Here is a 17,457-nt window from a genome sequence, read left to right on the forward strand (position 1 = left end):
GAGAGCATGTGTCGTAATTTAGCAATAGTTCTCAGGTGGAAGAATGCTGTTCTACAAACATTGGAAATTGTATTTTCAAAGGACAGTATCAAATATAACAAGTTCTACGCAGAAGACGATGACGTAACAGTATATCCATCGAGAGTCAAATTATTTTTTAGCTGCTTGCTTTTAGAGGTTTTTGGTCCAATCATTAGTACCTCTGTTTTGTCGGAATTGAGTAGAAGGAAATTTCTGGCCATCCAATCTTTGATTTCGTTGATGCACTCTGCTAATTTGGAGAATTGTGAATTTTCGTTGGGTTTAGAAGAAATAGAAAGTTGTGTATGGTCGGCATAACAGTGGAAACTTATTCCATGATTCCTGATAATATCTCCCAGGAGAAGCATGTATAAGGAGAAAAGCAGAGGTCCTAAAACTGATCCCTGTGGCACTCCATACTTTTGTTTGATTTGACAATTCCTCGTTTACACATACAAAGTGGTAGCAGTCTGATAAATAGGACCTAAACCATGCTAATGCAAGCCCACTAATGCCAACATAATTCTTAAGCCTATTCAAGAAAATGTTGTGATCTATCATGTCGAAGGCAGCACTAAGATCTAAAAGCACTAGAAGAGAAATGCAGCCGCGATCAGATGAAAAGAGCAAGTCATTTGTAACTCTGATAAGTGCAGTCTCTGTACTGTGATGGGGCCTAAATCCTGACTGAAATTGTTCATATATTCCATTTCTCTGTAGAAATGAGCATAGTTGGGAGGACAATACCTTTTCTAGTATTTTCGACATAAATGGGAGATTTGAAATCGGTCTATAATTAGCCAATTCTCTAGGATCAAGCTGTGGCTTCTTAATAAGCGGTTTGATAACTGCCATTTTAAAGTTTCTTGGGACGTGTCCTAAGGATAGCAAGGAGTTAATAATATTAAGAAGTGGTTCTGAGATTACTGGGAATACCTCTTTTAAGAGCTTAGTTGGTATTGGATCTAACATACATGTTGTGGGTTTTGATTTTTTTATACGTTTTGTTACCTCTTCATGACCTATGACAGCGAAGGATTGAAGTTTATGAGACACTGTTTTCTGAGGTGCTGTGACAGCTGATTGCATAGTTCCAATTTTATTTCTGATTATTTCAATTTTATCAGTAAAGAAATGTGATGAAGTCATTACTATTGTGCTGCGACAGAATATCTGGTTCAGTTGATGCTTTATTCCTAACCAATTTAGCCACAGTACTGAATAAACACCTAGGATTGTTGTGGTTATTTTCTGAGTTTGCTAAAATATGCTGACCTGGCAGCTTTTAGTGCCTGTCTGTAGCTACAGACACTATACTTCCATGCACTGCAAAATTCCTCTAATTTTGTATTCTTCCAATTGTGCTCCATTTTCCGAGCTGCTCTCTTGAGAGCATGAGTGTGATCATTGTAACACGGTGTGAGGCTTTTTTTTATTTTATTTTATTTAATTGAAGGGGGGCAACACTATCAAGAGTGCTAGAGAAGACTGTATTTATATTTTCTGTTATTTCATCAAGTTCTTGTAGACTTTTTGGCTTAATGAGTATGTGAGACAATTCTGTAAGATTATTGGTGAAGCTATCTTTAGTGGTTTAAAGAATAGTTCTACCTGAACAATAGCGTGGTGTAGATTGAGTGACATTATCTGATCACAACAAACAAGAGATGATGTAATGATCTGAGATGTCATCCCTTTGCGGTAGAATTTCTATAGTATCAACATCAACTCCATATGACAGAATTAAATCCTAGTGTATGATTATGGCGATGAGTTGGTCCTTTCACATTTTGTCTGACTCCAAGAGAGTTGAGAATATCAATAAATGCTAATCCCAATGTGTCATTTTCATTATCTATGTGAATGTATCTACATTAACTACTAGATAAGATAGAAAATTTGCAAATTCACCATGGAAACCAGAGTAAGGCCCGGGTGATCCATATACTGAAGCAAGGGCAAAAGACAACAGAGATTTTTTATTTATATCTGACGGTGTCACATTAAGCATTATTAGTTCAAAAGACTTAAACTAATATCCTGTCCTCTGAGTAACACCAAAAACTTCACTGTAAATTGTAGCAACACCTCCTCCTCGACCCTTCAGATGAGGCCCATGTTTATAACAATAACCTGAGGGAGTAGATTTATTTAAATTAATATATTCATCCGGTTCAATCCAGATTTCAGTCAAACAGAGCACATGCAAACTATGATTTGCAATAATTTCATTTACAATTAGTGCTTTGGTAGAAAGAGATCTAATGTTTAGTAGCCCTACCTTTATACAATGTATATATTGGAAAAAAAGTTTGACCTTAATCAAATTTTTCTAAATGATTTAGTGAGAGTTTTGTGTTTTGTAGTTTGGGGAACAGACACAGTCTTTACATGATATCTAGGTGATACATTCTCTATGTGTTGTAGTATATGTGACATATGTGACGTCTCAAGGCAGCTAGCAGATGTTCAGATTAACCAGTTTGTCTGCTTCCTGACCTGGGCCCCAGTTAGTCAAATACTATCATTAAGACTATGAGCCATATTACTAGAGAGGAGAGCGGCACCTTCCCTGGAGGGATGGAGTCTGTCTTTCTTTAGCAGGTCAGGTCTACCCCAAAAACTCTTCCAATTGTCTATAAATCCTATGCAATTCTCCAGACACCACTCAGACGTCCAGCCGTTCAGTGACACTAATCTACTATAAACCTAGTCACCACGACGAGTAGGGAGGGGGCTCGAGCATATTATAGTGTCTGACATTGTTTTTGCAAGTTCACACACCTCTTTAACATTATCTCTAGTGATCTCCGACTGGCGAAACCAGACATCATTAGTGCCGACATGAATAACAATTTTAGAAAATCTATGTTTAGCATTAGCCAGCACTTGTAAATTTGATCTTATGTCAGATGCCCGAGCCCCCGAAATGCATTTAATATTGTTGGCTGGAGTCTCTATTTCCACGTTCCTTACAATAGAATCACCAATTATTAGGGCTCTTTCAATATGATTCTAAGTGGGTGCATCATTGAGTGGGGAAGATAGATTGGAAACCCTAACAGGAACGGGAGAGTGGTGTCACTTTGCTGAGCGAGTATGCCGCCGAGACGTCACCCAGCGCCCTGCTGCGGGGGCTCTAGAGCCGGAACCAAAGCATGTGTGTTGCTCACTGTTCTGCCCGCATCCGAAACAGTATCTACCAGCTTCTCATTCTCACTGACGTCCACTAGTGTTCAGATGCGTGCCTCTAGCTCATTACCCTTCTCCGTCAGCCTGACTAATTCCTTAAATTTATCACATGTGAATACCTCACTGCTGATGGAAGAAGCTATAGTAAACGTGGCATGTAATGCAGGAAGCAATAACATGAGCGGATGCCATGACTTACCGCAATTGTTTGTTGTTGTTGTTGTTATGGTTGTTTTTGAGTAGCGAGGGTTTGAGATTGATGTGGTTCCTAATCAGCAGGTGTTTGAGATTGATGCAATAATCCGTGTCGAGACGCGAGATGTAGACAAGCGGAAAAAAGCACGGTATAATACACACAGATGAAACAGTAGAAAAGCGGAAACACCCGAAGCACACGGTAAAATGGCAAAGGATTAAACGATGAAAAATCTCTATAGAAAATATAAAATGTGATTGATGTGGGTGCGCAGACCTATCCCTTAAATCAGTTTTAAGGATTTTTGAAAGTTAGAAACAACCCCATAATCTATCCACTCTTTAAGGAATGCATCAGGAAACCACAGACATGCCAGATTTGCAGTCCACAGTTGCAGTTAGCTGCCATCAGTGGCTTTCCTCTGTAGTTCTCAGTTTTACATCTATCATCTCATTATTGCAAACGTGCTGACTCAGCAGAGATCCAGCTCTGTTTTAAGCAGTTTAGCCCACAATTATAAAGATAGGCAATGCGCTTATTGTGAAGCAGATGATATCCGTCAGTGGTTGGCAGAGAATAGAATTATCAAGGACTAAAATGTTACCATGTGCCCAGATCTGAAAATACTTGGGATAGAATTAAGTTTGAAGTTGTTTTATAGTAAGCGAGCCTATTTCAGGCTCACTGAAAATAATTCTTGCATTAACAATGTGTGCTCTTCATGCTCTTGGTCATGATGCATTTGGCAAATTTTTCATAATTTTTAGTAAATATGAAAACAAGTCTGTTTAATAAATTATATCTTAATACAGTAATTCAGTAATATGATGATAATAGATTATAAAATTTGATTACAACTATTACTTTTAATTAGTGCTGTCAAACGATTAAAATATTTAATCGCAATGAATTGCATTATTTTTCATAGTTAATCGCGATAAATTGTGGATTTTGAAAGTGCTTAAATGTTACTCTGTAATTCTTTTACTGTCAAAATGCATTTAGTTCCTTTTTAGGAAAAACAAACAATATGTAACAGTAATGTGGTTTTTTTTGTTTTTTTTTTTTACATTTTCCAAACAAAAGTATAACGATAGAAATGCACTAAAATAGCATCAATTCAAGTTTCCCAAAGAAAGAACTAGTCCCCATAGGTTATCCCTCCCCCGCCCACCATTTGGCAAATCAGACCACTCTTCCGCCCGCTTACAGGCAGAAACGGAAACAGGAAGCACCCGCCCTCAGAACGATCCAGTGCTAATCGGACCAATCAGATTCTATGCTACAAGACTGTTTTGATCACGCGAACTGGGAGATGTTCTGGTCCACCACTGATGACGACATCGAGCTCTACGCTGATAGTGTAAATGTGTTTCATCAGGAAGTACATAGAGGATGTTTTACCGACCAAAACAATACGGATCTACCCCAACCAGAAACCAATGATTAATAGAGATGTTCGTGTTTGTGTTCGGACATTTTCAACCTTTCCCTCTCTTTGTCTGTAGTCCCAACATGCTTTAAAATGTTCACCATTGTCCCTGTACCAAAGCAATCCAAAATCACTTGCTTAAATGACTGGCGTCCTGTTGCTCTGACCCCCATCATCAGCAAAAGTTTTGAGAGACTAATCAGAGATTACATCTGCTCTGTGCTGCCTACCTCACTGGACCCACTGCAGTTTGCTTACCGCAACAACCGCTCCACTGATGATGCCATTGCATCTACACTACACATTGCTCCCTCCCACCTGGAAAAAAGGAACACATATGTGAGAATGCTGTTTGTAGACTACAGCTCAGCATTCAACACCATAATGCCCTCCAAGCTTGATGAGAAGCTCTGGGCTTAAACAGCTCACTGTGCAGCTGGATCCTGGACTTCCTGTCAAGCAGACGCCAGGTGATTAGAATGGGTAGCAACATCTCCTCATCACTGACCCTCAACACTGGAGCCCCGCAGGGCTGTGTTCTCAGCCCACTCCTGTATTCCCTGTACACACATGACTGTGTGGCAACACATAGCTCCAATGCCATCATTAAGTTTGCTGATGATATGACGGTGGTAGGTCTGATCACTGACAATGACGAAACAGCCTACAGAGAGGAGGTGCACACTCTGACAGGCTGGTGTCAGGAGCACAACCTCTCCCTCAACGTCAGCAAGACCAAGGAGCTTGTGGTGGACTTCAGGAGTAAAGACAGAGAACACAGCCCCATTACCATCAATGGAGCAGCTGGCGGAGAGAGTCAGCAGCTTCAAGTTCCTTGGTGTCCACATCACTGAGGAACTCACATGGTCTGTCAATACTTGGCACGCCCTGGATTCGATCTTGTGATTCCAGGTGTGGTAGTCAGCGTATTTACTTGCTGAGCTACCCAGGCCCCCATATTTTAACCTTTTAAATATAATATTATTTGTTATTTGTGATGTATTATTTACTTACACCAGAAGCCCTCCCGTGTGACATCATATGCTGGTCTATTACATTGTTCGAAAAAAACATCAACTCCAGTGAGTCATGTGAATTGTGAATACAGTTTTCACAGGTCCCATTTGGGTTTGTTTTGTACAAAAGAGGTCTTAAGAGGTCTTTTCTCCATCACTTGATCATTGACACGGCATCACTGCTGTGTGTTTTTGGTTTGTGCGTCAATGTTTTTGCCTTATTCCAATCAGTGTTCAGAACTCAGAGTTGAATAAAATTTCTGAATTTAATGTGAAAATTGGTAAAAGCATTAATCACGTTCAAGAATTACAAGAATAAGAAATTATAAGAAATTAACACGTTAAACATTATAAAATAATCGCATGCGTTAACGGCTTAATTTCGACAGCTCTACTTTTAATACAACTAGTATGCACATGGTATTTTTTGTCTTTCATTGACCACTCTACAGTGCATTCAGAAAGTATTCAGACCCCTTCATTTTTTTTCGCATTTTGTTATGTTGCAGCCTTATGCTAAAATGCTTTAAATTATTATTTATTTTTTACAATGCTACCAAATACTAACAAAGTGTATGTAAACTTCTGACCCACTGGGAATGTGATAAAAGAAATAAAAGCTGAAATAAATAATTCTCTCTGCTATTATTCTGATATTTCACATTCTTAAAATAAAGTAGTGATCTTAACTGACCTAAGACAGGGAATGTTTTCTATGATTAAATGTCAGGAATTGTGAAAAACTGAGTTTAAATATATTTGGCTAAGTTGTATGTAAACTTCTGACTTCAACTGTAAATACTGAGTTAAGTGTCTGAATACTTGTGTTAATATGATATTTCAGTGTTTTCTTTTTAATAAATTTTCAGTTATAAAATCACTTTAATTCTACGTTATTTCTTCTGTTAAAACTTGTGAATTATTTGAGCTGTAAAGTTGTTTAAATAGATTTTACAGTCACTTTAGGGTTTACAGCATTGTCGTCATGGCAACGAAGTTGTATAATTGGATACAACTTTACAAAGAAATGTTTAGTAAGCGATTTTATCACTCTTGTGGCTATACTTCTGTAACCCAGATATTTTGTTTTTACTTCAAAAAAAAGTTTTAATTAGTTAAATTTTGTTGTAATCAACATTGTTATAAATGCTGTCGATTGAGTTTTACTTGTATTGAACCCAAAATGTTCCTTTTAAGAACAGGAGTGTGTTCTTTCGTGCTCACCCAGTAGTTTGTACCACCCAGAATCAAACCTCCAATCTCTGTTTGCATCAGTCCATTTGAACATTCAGTAAGAGAAGATAAAGAAACGTTTAATTAGTTCTCTAACAACATAAAATCTAAGACCCCTCTTCATCCGCTCTGAGCTGCCTTAATTCACCCTCTTAGCTCGTCTCTGGCGGCACTATCCCTTGACTGATCTAATGGGATCTTAAAAGAGGTGAATGAGAGAACCTAAAGGGGTACTGTGATGGGGAATGGACATTTGATAGTCCCATATTCTCTCTGCAACCCCACAACGCTGAACGAATTAAGAGTTCCACTCAGCAGTTGCATTGGAGAGTCAGATCCCAGAACTGTGATTTAGACTAGTGTCATATCTAATCAGGAATTGTAGTCTTGCTTGACTATTAACAGCAGCAGTTAAAGAATGTTATAAAAACACAGGCCTGAGTAATTCACCCCAAGAACTTAGAGCGGCATTAAAATGTATTTCTTAACAGTGGAATGGCAAATTGCAGTTTGTCTAGACTAGAGTAAGGAGCAGTGTAATAATAATAATATAAGAAATATTTAAGATTCTGCACCCTTTTAGATCACTAATCAAATATAAGCAAATTTGTGACATTGACCATGTTAACTCCTTTGGACATAAGGTCAGATTTCCTTGCTTCCATTAAAGCACACAGTTTGCTCTTTGGATCATTCTCAAATCATGCTGGGATAACATGAATCATCAGGTTTTGCACAAACTTGTGGAGTCCATGCCAGCTCTAGTGCATGCTGTCATTAAAGCAAAAAGGGGACATACCAAATACTACAAACATTAAAATGTGGTAAGCTTTTTTTGTTGTTGTTCAAACAGGTGTACACTAATCCACAATCTTCCAGCACAGGACAATCTTTCTGTTCTTTACCGTTAATGGCCGTTTGCACTTTCACTCTCAAGTCATGCTTTCACTCTTTTTTTCACTTTTATTTAATTTCCATCTCTTCCTCCGTAACACTCCATTGCACCTCTCCCACCCCTCTTCCAGCAGATTTGCAGCAGAAATGAGCTTCACAGACTGTTGACCTTGTAGACCCACTACCTGAGGTCTGGACCAGCAGAGCCTGCAGGGTGACACTCGGCTTCACCCCGTTGTAAATCTTTTAACATGTTTTTTTTATATATATATATATTTTTTATCTCATGAACAAACACAGGGAGAGGATGAAATGCAAGTTTTTGTGGGATTTTTTGGCTGGTTTAGTTTAACTCTCCCAGTTTATTTTCTATCCCAAATGGCAGCCCCATTTGATTCACTTACGAGGAAGTGGGCTATCGATGGGCCATGCAATCAGTGATGAAAATATGGTCTCATTATTTGAAGATGCTGGAAGTCATAAAATGTAAAAAAAAAAAAACTTTGAAGAAAATTAAACCGAGCAGTTAACTCAAGTGTCGCATTACCTGGGCATCATTCGTTTTCCATTTCAGTCTTTTACAGCAGATTGTCTTGTAAATAAATACCACTTTCATGGAACTCATCACAGCTTGGCATCTTTTCTCAACCTCAACACCTCCTTTGACGCACATCTCGTTCCAGGTGAAAACTCACCAAGTACACAGGCTTTCATTGTTTTCTTGAAACCATTTTTGAACACCTGTAGATATAGTCACAATATCAAATAATGAGTATGCTTATACAACATTTAAAAAGTGGAAAAATCTAGTTGGATGCACTTTTGGGTCTTACTCTAATTTACCCTTGAAATACCCTTTTGTGTCATACATGCTTCATTCTGGTGACAATTGCTTGAGTATATAATCTTTTCCACGCGTCTTTTGGCACTAATTATATTAGGTTAAGGATTTGATCCATATATGAACAGCTTTGTTGTCATATCGAGGTAATGAAGTCATCGAGATTTACAATCAGGGTTTAATCAGTTCGGGGGGGACAGCAGCATGACATTCACTTCAGCAGGATGTAAGGGAGTGTGAAACAGCATACTGGAGGTGAAACTTTGACACTAGATTAACAGCTCAGAACTCAAGCTGTTTATTCCATCCAGTGCAAATTGTTTCACTTCATATACAGTTTGGAATCTTCTGTTTGGAATATTGTTTTGTCCTCTTCCAAAATAAACTGATTTTTGTTCCATAATTTAAATTTGGTTCCATGGTTTGTAGTTTCTGTGTGACAGATGGTGATTTTCAGTGCAATATGGACTTTTATTTCTAAACATCAATTTTTTAGGTAAAAATGTATATAAATGCACAAAGGAAAGTTTATATATCTTAGGTCCTGTGATTAGTCACCATTTCAAAGTTTTTCATCCGTTCTAAACACATTTTCCCTTCATTCATTCATTTTAAATGGTCCTGCTGTTTGACAAATGAATTTAGTTTTAAAAGTACAAATATTAGTAGGCAAAAAACAGCTCAAACGTCTGCGGCAAACACTGAAAAGCTTTATATATCCACGTATCCAGGAAAGAAAAAGCTTGCACACAATGTCCATAGAAACAATCTTTCAGGATATTTATTGAGAGGCCAAAAAAAGTTCAAAAAGTGCTCATTGTGAGAAAAAAACATTTTCAATTTACATTGTCATCAGTGGCCAGTAAAAGCAGCACACCTGATTCCATTTGAGAGTAAAGCGTTTACCGTAACTCTTCTATTTGATGCATAATTACACAAATGTTCAATAAATGTAATCGACATGTGTTGTACTTTCATACATGGTATACTAGCATACATACATACACTCACTGAGCATTTTATTAGGAACACTATACTAATACTGGGTATAGGTATACAGTATCTCACAGAAGTGAGTACACCCCTCTCATTTTATTAAATATTTTATTATATCTTTTCATGTGACAACACTGAAGAAATGACACTTTGCTACAATGTAAAGTAGTGAGTGTACAGCTCGTATAACAGTGTAAATTTGCTGTCCCCTCAAAATAACTCAACACACAGCCATTAATGTCTAAACCGCTGGCAACAAAAGTGAGAACACCCCTAAGTGAAAATGTCCAAATTGGGCCCAAAGTGTCAATATTTTGTGTGGCCACCATTATTTTCCAGCACTGCCTTAACCCTCTTGGGCATGGAGTTCACCAGAGCTTCACAGGTTGCCACTGGAGTCCTCTTCCACTCCTCCATGACGTTACCATAGCCTTTCTGTCAGCACGAACCAGTATGGCCATTCTCCATTGACCTTTTTCATCAACAAGGTGTTTCTGTACGTAAAACTGCGGCTCACTGGATGATTTTTGTTTTTGCCACCATTCGGAGTGAACTCTAGAGACTGTTGTACATGAAAATCCCAGGAGATCAGCAGTTACAGAAATAGTCAAACCAACCTGTCTGGCACCAACAATCATGCCAATTCCCCATTCTGATGGTTGATGTGAATATTAACTGAAGCTCTTGACCCGTATCTGCTTGATTTTATGCATTGCACTGCTGCCACAAGATTGGCTGATTAGATAATCGCATGAATAAGTAGGTGTACAGGTGTTCCTAATAAAGTTCTCAGTGAGTGTATATGCATAGAGTAGGCATACATATCAAGAGATATATCAAGAAAGGATACAAAATAAATTAAACAAAAAAACAGATTGCCATTAAATACATTATATCAAAATAACAATGCATCAACATGAAATATTTTGTTGTCAATCGAAACGTAGTACGTATATTAACCGGTCAAAAATACATTCTAAATCATTTTCACATGGCCAGATCTAACAAACATTATATAGTCAATGGAATATTCTAAAAGGCCTAAAAAGATATGCTAATGGTGTTCATGATCACAAGATACACATACTTACAACCACATAAAATATAAAATACATTAATACAGTACATAATTCCATTTGCAAATATACCATAATTAGAGAAACCAGTATACATAAACAAAAGCCGTCACACTATAAGAAACTGCTAAGGAACAAATCTTCATTCATTCCTTGGGAATGTAAAGATTTTAAATGGAATATCCATCTGGATTCTCTTTGTAGGAGAATTCGTTCTACATTCCAATAACCCCCACCCCAACACGTGGATGCTTTATTTGTTCAATGACTAAAAAAGTGCAAAAATTCCATGAAGTCTCTCAATTAATATGAGGTCATCAAAGCTGCATGCATAATAATTGCAAAATATTGTTTAAAATAGTTTTCGATGGAGTATAGCACGTCACAGCAGGACATGTCGTATTTCCAAGAGTTTTTTATGTCAACTACCTATTGTTTTAGGACTGAAACATATAACGTATGTGAACGCAGCTATGCAAAGATTGATTTTGTGCGTTTTTGTGTTTCAAAATTTGTCAGGCCGCAATTCATAAAGCAACGCAGCTTTTCCTGTAGTGGCACTATAGCGGACATTAGCAGAAATGTCCTGTATGCTCCGTTTTCTCTTTGAAGAGAATCTTGCTGAGCAAGTTAGATGAAGTCATTATGTTTATAGCAACTTACCTGAATAATAATAACACATTGTATGATGGTACAGACATTTGAAGGTTACTCCATCACATTTTTGACTTACTTAATGCAAGACCATTAAGTACAGTATGTTCAGTGGTATCATGCATTTGCAAAGCAGTAGCCAAGTACTCCAGTTTGTTCTTACATACTTGCGTAGAGTATTTTTCTGGTGTTAAGCTCTACAGTCACTGTCTTGATGCCCACACACCTTTCTTGCAGTGGGTGATCTCATACCTTCCCCAGTAATACTTGTGCTGTGAGTAATGCTGCTAAGCTTCATTATATCTTGCTCCTGGCCATTGTGCCTCATTGGAACCTGTTACCAGAGTGCTCAGGCCTCCCAGAGGGCCTTGGAGGTGTTTTCTTAAGCCCTACACCAGAGGAAGCCGTGTGGCCTGCTCAGCCTTTTCCGGCCCCGTAAACGCTGCATTTATTTTCGGCGCCCTGAATCAGTGTACTCCTCTTCCAAAAATACCTCCTCTATAAAACATGATGCCATGCTCCAGAAGATTGCCAAGAGCTAACCATCTTACCATTGGAGGTAGAGAGAGAGGGAATAACAACTATGAACTAAAAATAAAAAGACAGTATGTAGTGTTAGGAAAAAGGGTTGTTGTGACCATTGGGAGTGCTCTTTTCCAGACAATAATCTTGACATACTTGTGACTGTTTGGTAGAGTTGGAAGGCCTGTTGGTACATTTCCACAAAATATTTGGCCATGAAGGAACTAACAAAATGCATCAATTTAGTATTGTAACTTTGATTATTCTCGTCATTTTGATTGTTGCATCATTAAAAATGAAGGTTCCAGTTAGAACAAAGAAAGGTTTTGCTGTCAGATTTCATAGAACTTTTTGATGTTCCACAAAGAGCTTTTTATTTGTAGTTCTTTAAAAACCATGTACTGGCGCTTTAAAGAACCCAAAATCCGATATACTCATCTAATAAAAATCTATAATGAAACATTAAGAACTACACCGATAAGCCAAAACATTATTACCACCTGCCTAATATGCTGTTCGGTCCTCTGTGTTTTGCCAAAACAGCGCTGACCTGCCAAGGCATGGACTCTACAAGACCCCTGAAGGTGTCCTGTGGTATCTGGCACCAAGACATTAGCAGCAGATCCTTCAAGTACTGTAAGTTGCAAGGTGGAGCTGTCGTGGATCTGACTTTTTGGTCCTGCACAGATTGAGATCTGGGGAATTTGGAGGCCAGGGCAACACCATGAATCTCTTCATCATGTTCCTCAAACCATTCCTGAACAATATGTGCTGTGTGTCAGGGCGCATTATCCTGCTAAAAGAGGCCACTGCCATCAGGGAATACCATTGCCATGAAGGGGTGTACCTGTCTACAACGATGTTTAGGTAGGTGGCACATGTCAAATTAATGTCCACATGAAGGGCTGAACATTGCCCTGAGCATCACATTCCTTCCACCGGCTTTCCCAGGTAAACGGAGCACACATACACGGCTGCCCACGTGATGTAAAAGAAAATGGGACTCATCAGACCAGGCAACCTTCTTCCACTGCTCCAAGGTCCAGTTCCAATGCTCGCATGCCCATTGTAGGTGCTTTCGATGGTGGACAGGGTTCATCATGGGCAATCTGACCGGTCTGCGGATACGTAGCCCCATACGCAGCAGGGTATGATGCACTGTATGTTGTGACATATTCCTCACTTAATTATCATTAAAAAATGTTGTGCCTTATGCCACAGTAGACCTTCTGTCAGTTCAGACCAGACAGAATAGCCTTCGTTGCCTTCGCGCATAGATGAACCTTGGGCGTCCAACACCCTATTGCCGGTTTGTGATTTGTCCCTCCTCAGACCACTGTCAGTAGGTACTCACCACTTCTGACCGGGAGCACCCCACAAGCCTTGCCGTTTCGGAGATGCTCTGACTCAGTCATCTGGCCATAGCAATTTGGCCCTAAGTCGCTAAGGTCTTTACTCCTGCCCATTTCTCCTGCATTCAACACGTTGACTATGAAAACGGATTGTTTGCTTACCATCTAATCTACCCAGACCTTGACGTGTGGCCTTGTTAGGAGATGATCAGTGTTATTCGATTCACCTGTGAGCAGGGCCATAGCAAGGTAATCTGGGCCCCCTGACTGTACATTGCTCTGGGCCCCTTTCCTATTAAAAAATACAGTTTAGAATTTGTTGTGGGGCCCCCTGAACCTTTGGCCCCTAGAATCTTTACCATCTTTCACCCCACTAGCTACGGCCCTGCCTTTGAGTGGAATCTTGTGCAGCCAAAATGGTCCGTGACAAGAAGATGATAAACATTTAAGGTGCACTCAGTAACTTTGTTCTGTGTGTCATCTTAGACTTACACTGACACCTAGTGGCTTGGATGCAGCATCATTTTAAATCAATAGTTTTCAGTTTCAGATGCCTTTGTATAAATGTAGTATTCACAGTCAGCCATGATTACTTTAATCAATGAATGAAAGTGTCAAATAGCAGGACAGTTACCGAGATTAAGCGAGTAGTATTCGAATGGTCATGTGATCCTAACATGGCAACCCCCATGTGCGGACCCTCTCCATGCAGAATAAAATAGCTTTTTATGGAGTCTTCATTTTAATGTGAGTGTTAATTATTTCAAAATTACAATTTAATGTCTTTAGGAGTTAAACTTTTTTTAATAAGGAAAAAAATACTGGGTGCACCTTTAAAGAACCTTAATTTTTATGAGTTTTTTTTTTTTTTTTGTGAAACACTTGGTCTAAAACTAGGACATTGCCTCTGAATGTAAATAGATATACAGTATGTTTATTACAATTTAGTACTAGGAGCTTATCAAGAATATCCTGCAGAAACAGACGTAAATAGAACCATACCTGTCCCTTCATAGTGCACCACAGGTTTTACAATGACGTTTTTCACCTCTGCTGCATGTGGCTGGGCGCTTGTCATGATAACACAGCAGCCAAAATCTGCCAAAGGGATCTAAGATCAGTTTCCTCCTAACAAACAGCCCAACACGTTGCAATTATAAACATCTGGCAGTGGCTGGGTACAGATGTCAGGCCATGCCCACATCCCTGAAACCATAAGGATGCAGTCCAGATGTGAGGAGATCCATCTCACGTAAGATACAGATGTTGCAGTTGCGTAGACCACCGCAAGGCAAACTGGGTCTTTATCTGAAGTCCTGTTTAAATTTAGATTGTTTTGCTACACCCAGTTTGCATGTAAAGCCATGGCTGCAAACACCCACTGAGAATGTGATTAAAGTCAATATTGTTTAGCAAAACAACATTGAGAATCAGTGAAATTTTTAGGTCAGCCTTTAGTGTTTAGTGCCTGCATTTTCAAAACTCAGTGCTAGTTGCAGGATGCCACAGTTCTGCAGGATGAAGACCACTCTCTTGTATAGTAGACTGCGGATAACATTACTAGTTTTCAAAATAGCTATATCTCAGTAACTATTGTTACGTGCCCCTGCCCTTTTGCTTTTTTTCCCCTGTGTGACACTGCCAATTAGTTGCGGGTGGAGACAGGGGCGGACTGGGACTAAAAAGTGGCCCTGGACTTTCTGGCCCAGAGCGGCCCACCAATCCCGGCCCGCAACACATGCACACCATAACACACTGGTTCATTGATTAGACTTTCTGGCTCAATTTCAAATTTTTGTTTTTAAAAAAAGACATTTCTATTGACTGCTAGTCATGACAACGGGCCCTACCAGTGCAAAAATTGTCATTATTTTTTAAACATATAAAACCACTGTAAATGTGATGAGTGGATTTTCTGGGAAAGCACTAAAAATAAGTACTTTATAGATCAGACAAATAATGTCTTTTTTTCCAACATACAGATGTTAGGTTAAAATGTACATGAAAGTACAAGGGAACGTGTATTTTAGGTGCTGTGACAAGTCAGCATTTCTTCAAAGTTTTTAAAGATCTTAATCACCTTTCAACTTTTTTCTAGAAGTGCAAATAAACTATTGTCTTAGTTAATATGAGGTTGTGGAAACATTAAGTATAATAATAATATATCATACTGTCTATGTGTTTATAGCTATACAAGATAATAAAATGTGGTTTAAAATAGTTAAATGAAGAAAGTGTCACAGAATAGGACACTAATGACAATGCTTAAAATTTCATGTTAAATACATAACTATGTGTAAATATTTCCTTTAAAATGTCAGTTAAAACAAAGTTGGCCAGAATATTTACATATATAAATATACAAATATAAATATATGTAAAAAATAGCCACAAAGTAATATTTTTCATGACTTTTTTTTTAGGCATGAGCATTATTCAGCAGGCCGCACTTCAGCTCCCAGAAACGCTTTGCGGTATGAATAAATTATGCAAATGACTATGTACTGCTCATAACTTTAATGTTTGCAGATTTTATATATGTTGTTGTTATTGTATTTGTTTTAACTTGCAGTTATTTGTCATTTAGTGATTATTCAGAGCTCATCTTATACTTAATATGTTGTTTTTGGTTGTCACCATTATTGTGATTTGTATGTCAAATAATAAGCTCCACATGAGTTAGGGAATTGATATGTTCATACGGATATGCACACCGATGTGTAAGTGGTTTGAAAATAAAAGCCAACCATTACATTATTTTAATATTAAAGCCATTGTATTGACTTGCCTTGCAGAGTTTATTAAAGTTTTGTTTTGTTGTGAGGATCACGCGGGCATGGTGGTGCCCAGGGCGGTTACCTATGGCTGTGTGTCGTTTGGAAGGCTGCGGCTGCGTCCTCCGGAAGTTGCATTTGTCGGCCGCATATGTCATCGAGGTCATTCTTGTTTCAGAAAAGCGAGTAGGACACTTCGAATGCAGCCTTCGAATGCGACCTTCTTTCACGGGAATTCGGAGGATGAGTGAGGTATATCCTTCGTGGGCACTCGCAACCCACAATTCTTTGCTTCAACGCCAATTTGCACGTAAATATGATGTTCAAACGCAAGGAATGATAATTCCCTAGTTGAAGTACCTCAGTAGATGGGTGCAGAGTAAATAATATGAATAATTATATTAATATATTATTAAAATAAATATTAGACTAAAAGTACACCTGTAAAATCTATTTTCTTTTCTCTTTACATCATTATAACTCTCCTAAAATGTACCTCATGCATTCCCTTCCAGAGGGACTTTGTTCCCTTCTCACTCAAAGCACTGGTGCTTGTTAAAGAGTGACGTGCTGTCATAGCAACCATGTTACATTCTGTTTCCGTTTGTCCTACGAAGGCCTTCTGCTGTAAACGAGGCTTGTTTAAAGGAGGACGCTCAGTATACTGTAGACTTCAAAAGGATGCGTCCTACCTAGCACGCAGCCTTCGAAACGAAACACAGCCTATTTCGCCTGTAAAACAGGCTGGTACTTGCGCAGCAGCAGGCCTGCCCAAATTACCCAGCGGCCCACCGGGAAAACGCCCGGTGTTCCCCATGGCCAGTCCGCCCCTGGGTGGAGACTCTAACCAGCTACACCAGAAGTTCTGATTATTTAAGAGGTGCTGGTGCACTTCATGGCTGCTTCTGCCCCAGGAAACCTGTATTTGGGCTTTTTTAATGTTGTTTTAATTTTTTAACTGTAAAAAGGATGGTGTTTTTTTTTTTGTATTTGTTTAATTAAAACAGTTTACAATACACAGAGTAGGTGGAGAAGCTTTTCTTGTTTTTCTTTTTTAACGGGAGTTAGGCTGTTTTGCTAACAATTTAGTTAATTAAAAGTTTTAGTCTGCTTACCTGTCCTTGTTTAAGTTTAGTATGTATATATTTACTTGTTTTTTCTTCTTTATTTTCAGTGTAAATAAAACCTCACCTTTTTAACTTGGCCATTGTGACTTCTTGTTTTCTACTTTTGGCAGCATCTTATGTTGGTTCCAAAC

Source organism: Myxocyprinus asiaticus, chromosome 31, assembly GCF_019703515.2.
Source record: "Myxocyprinus asiaticus isolate MX2 ecotype Aquarium Trade chromosome 31, UBuf_Myxa_2, whole genome shotgun sequence".
NCBI classification, from domain to species: domain Eukaryota; kingdom Metazoa; phylum Chordata; class Actinopteri; order Cypriniformes; family Catostomidae; genus Myxocyprinus; species Myxocyprinus asiaticus.